General features: G+C 49.2%; 1 long non-coding RNA gene across 1 annotated transcript; it reads right to left on the bottom strand.

Moving 5' to 3' along the window:
- Nucleotides 1-281: 281 nt before the first annotated feature.
- On the bottom strand, nucleotides 282-3,458 carry LOC140468464 (uncharacterized). Its single transcript, XR_011955656.1, has 3 exons — nucleotides 3,362-3,458; nucleotides 1,538-1,600; nucleotides 282-362 (listed from the first exon to the last, which is right to left on the bottom strand). It is a non-coding gene; the product is annotated as an uncharacterized lncRNA (long non-coding RNA).
- Nucleotides 3,459-4,712: the final 1,254 nt, after the last annotated feature.

Raw genomic sequence — 4,712 nt, 5'->3', positions numbered from 1 at the left:
GGGGATGTTTGTGGGTGTGGGGCCAATCTAGCTGGGGGGAGGCGGGGTCAGCTTTGCCCCTGGATCTGGGGGGGGGGGGGGGGGCGGGCAGGTTCAATGACCCAATCCAGAGGGGTCTGGATTGTGGTTTAAACCGAACCCATCTGCAGGTTTAGGCTGGTACATGGTGAAAAATGCTGACGGGGAGAGAGAGAGAGAGAGAGAGAGAGAGAGCTGGAGGGAAACAGACGGGCCGAAAGGCCTCCCTGATTCGACAACAAGAGAAGCAGAGCGTATTCAGGAATGTTTTTATTCTGCTGTCAGCTGAAGAATTCAAGGGTTTCTCTGGGTCACTCCATCAATGGTTTCCACTTCACACCAACCTGTGAGAGACACAGAGAGAGAGATGGAGGGAGAGAGAGAGAAAGTGTGCAGGGGATGGATGAGAGAGTCAGAGATAGAGAGTGCAAGTGAGAGAGAGAGAGAGAGAGTTTGAGAGAGTGTGTTGCTGGGAATGAGAGAGAGATAGTGCAGGGGAGTGAGTGAGAGAGAGAGAGTACGGGAGAGAGAGAGAGAGCGAGGGAGAGTGAGTGAGAGAGCAGATACAGGGAGGGAGAGAGTGAGTGAGTGAGTGTATGTGCATGTGACAGAAAGACTGAGAGAGAGGACGCAACAGAGAAAGGGAGAGTGGGAAAGTAAGAGAGAAAGAGGGAGAGTCCAACAGTGCGGCCCTCCCTCAGTACTGACCCTCCGACAGTGCGGCCCTCCCTCAGTACTGACCCTCTGAAAGTGCAGCACTCCCTCAGTACTGACCCTCCGACAGTGTGGCACTCCCTCAGTACTGACACTCCGACAGTGCGGCCCTCCCTCAGTACTGACCCTCTGAAAGTGCAGCACTCCCTCAGTACTGACCCTCCGACAGTGAGGCACTCCCTCAGTACTGACCCTCCGACAGTGCGGATCTCCCTCAGTACTGACCCTCCGACAGTGAGGCACTCCCTCAGTACTGACCCTCCGACAGTGAGGCACTCCCTCAGTACTGACCCTCCGACAGTGCGGCTCTCCCTCAGTACTGACCCTCCGACAGTGCGGATCTCCCTCAGTACTGACCCTCCGACAGTGAGGCCCTCCCTCAGTACTGACCCTCCGACAGTGCGGCACTCCCTCAGTACTGACCCTCCGACAGTGCGGCACTCCCTCAGTACTGACCCTCCGACAGTGCGGATCTCCCTCAGTACTGACCCTCCGACAGTGCGGCACTCCCTCAGTACTGACCCTCCGACAGTGCGGATCTCCCTCAGTACTGACCCTCCAACAGTGCGGACCTTCCTCAGTACTGACCCTCCCTCAGTGCTGACCGTCCCTCAGTGCTGACTGTCAGTTCTGGTTCCTGAGTTTTCCATTCAGACACGGGTGCGGGGGTAACGATGTTGTTCACTGTGTTTTGGGGGATTACATCGGTTCTACTTGCTGCTTGTGCTGGGGGTTTGTGGAGGTGATTGGGTTCCATTTCAGGGTCACTCTTGGGTCCTGGAGTGAGATTTCGATCACATCTTACCTGTTTGATTCTGCAGGGTGGTCCCATTAGAATCCACTGTTATCGATTCCACAGTTGTACGGTCTGGAAAACACAAACCAAATGCAGTCAAAGAGAGTTTGAGGCTGGCATTGTGTGAGACAGAGAGAGAGAGATACAGAAGCAGGTCGTGACCAAAGCTGAAAGATGGAATCAGAGAGAGAGGGAGTTTGGCAGAGAATGGGAGAGAAATAGACAGTGAGTGAGTCACTCAGAGAAACAGATAAATGCACAGATGGAGCGTAATAGAGGGTGAGACAGTCAGACAGATACAGCAAGAGGCCGAGAGAGGGATACAGATATGGAAAGGGAGAAAGGAGAGAGATAGAGAGGAGGAAAGACAAACATCCAGTCACACATAAGTCGGCAGAAACACAGAAAGAGGGAGTCAGAGAGAGAGCTTTGAACGGAGTAGAGGGAGGATGGAGGAGTGGGTGTGGGGGATAGAGACAGAGACAAGGACACATAACAAGGGAGTCACACAGGCAGAGAACACAGACAGACATACTGTCTCTGAAACACAGTCACACACACACACACACACTCTCACATTGAGACAGAAACGTACACACACAGTCACACACACACACACACACACACACACACACTGAGACAGAGACGTACACACACTGAGACAGAGACGTACACACACTGTCACACACACACACACACACACTGAGACAGAGACGTACACACACTGTCACACACACACTCTCACACTGAGACAGAGACATACACGTACAGTGTCACACACACACACACTCTCTCTCACACTGAGACAGAGACGTACACACACAGTCTCACACACACACACACACACACACTGAGACAGAGACGTACACACACTGTCACACACACACACACACTCTCACACTGAGAGAGAGACGTACTCATACAGTCACACACACACACACACACACACCGATATATACACACAGACACACACAATAGCCCACACACACAACACCACACACACAGAGACATGAGCACACTAACACTTAGTACACACAAAAGTACACGCACCTGCATAGATACGTACCCACACATGCATATGTGCACACATTCACGCACACATACATGCACACACACATCCATACACAGATATCCAAAACCACACACACACACATCCACAGAACACACATCCATGTCCACACAAACATGTGCACACACACGTACATGCACACTCATGTACATGCACACAAGCGTCCACACACACAAACATGTGCATACATACATGCACACATACAGATGTATACACACACACAGATGTGTACACACACAGATGTACACACACAGATGTATGTGCACACACACTTACATACACACAGATACACAGATGTATACACACAGATGTACACATACATACGTACACACACAGATGTACACACACAGGTGTGCGCACACACACACATGCACACACAGATGTACACACACACAGATGTACACACACACATGTACACACACACAGATGTATACACACACACAGATGTATACACACAGATGTATACACACAGATGTACACACACAGATGTACACACACATGTACACACACGCAGATGTATATACACACACATACACGCACACACAGATGTATACACACAGAGATGTACACACACATGTACACACACGCAGATGTATATACACACACACATACACACACAGATGTACACACACACACGCACACACACACACACAGACGTACACACACACAGATGTACACACACACACACATACACACACTCACCCAGATGTACACAGACACAGACTGAGCTGGGGTATAAGGACAGGAATGAATGCAGTACTCACTGTTAACTTTTAGAGTGATGCTGCATTGGTCAGGAGTTACTTGGTGTTCTGTTATGATGATACAATCGTACACTCCACTATCACTCAGACGCAGATCCCAAATTATCGACGACAGGTTTCCCTTCTGGAATTCACTCTGCAAGATGTGACTTCTATTCCGGTATTCCTCATCCTGATAGTTGGGATCCACATTCCCATTCTTCCAATAGAACAAGACTTTCTTTTCCTGTCGCTTTTGCCAGTATACAGTGGTCTGAGACATATCGACATTCTTGACCTGACATGTAAGTATCACCATCCCTCCAACGTCAGCGACTTTATCCATTCCAGCTGTATCAGGGGAAAGCAGCCAGGCTCAATTCCCAATCCACACCCTCCAGAGGTGATACAGCCATTTGGATCAGGCTGGGACAAGAGAAGGAGGCCACTCAGCCCCTCAAAGTCCATGCTAGTGGCACAAAGCCAGTCCCTTTTTATCTAAAGCTGTTCCTTGGCTCAGGGAGACTCTGCCCTGGATGTATTTCAGAGGGGGTAATAAACCAGGCCGGGCTTCAATCAGTCTAGTTTGGTACAGAGATGAAAAGGGTTTTGAGAGCCCTTTTGTTTCTATGGAAACAGATGAGCTTTCAGGCCAAGTGGTCATGTTATAGAAGCGACCTGTATAATGAAAGGGGATTGGTCTGCTCTCTAGCCGAGCAGTTCAGTTCAGTCTAGAACTGGTTGGGAATTCTACAGGGAGCTGTGTGGAAACTCTGTCTCTCCGTCTAACCTCAACCTGTCCACGTGTGTTCTCTCTATTCTGGGTTTTAAAGGGAGTTTGCTTATTGAGACTGTTGTGGGGATTTGGAACAACATGATTAAGTCTCGTTTGGATCGACTGAGTTCTGTAGGTGGTCTTTATTCTGTTTTTTCTGTTTCATTGTGTAATTTGTGACTAAATCTTTGTCTGTGTTACACCCTTTTAGTCAACCCCACTAACTTACTCAGGGTAAAGTTCACTGTGCACTTAGTGAAACAAATTGTAAAGTTATGGTCAGGTCTGCCTGTTTAAGAATGTTTTGAGTGGTCTGGCCTCGGCCATAACAGATTGGGGGCTCGTCCGGGATTTTAAACAGCGAGTGGTAGGTGCTAGTGTCTTTATTTCAGGTATTGGTTTGGTTGGGTAGACTAAGCTTGGGACAGTAATGGCTCTTTTCGTCACCAAAGGTTTTCTGGATGTGGATTCGGTGACGTTAGAAGGTTTGCAAAAGGTGAGTGAGACCAAGCTGCAGGAATGAGCAGAGAAGTTGGAAGTTTGACCTGCCAGCTTCTGTGAGGAAAGGAGAGATCATTCCAGCAGTAGCTCAGTATT

Source organism: Chiloscyllium punctatum, chromosome 47, assembly GCF_047496795.1.
Source record: "Chiloscyllium punctatum isolate Juve2018m chromosome 47, sChiPun1.3, whole genome shotgun sequence".
NCBI lineage: Eukaryota > Metazoa > Chordata > Chondrichthyes > Orectolobiformes > Hemiscylliidae > Chiloscyllium > Chiloscyllium punctatum.
Note: the sequence above shows the minus strand (reverse complement) of the source record. Positions and strands in the feature narration are given on the sequence as shown.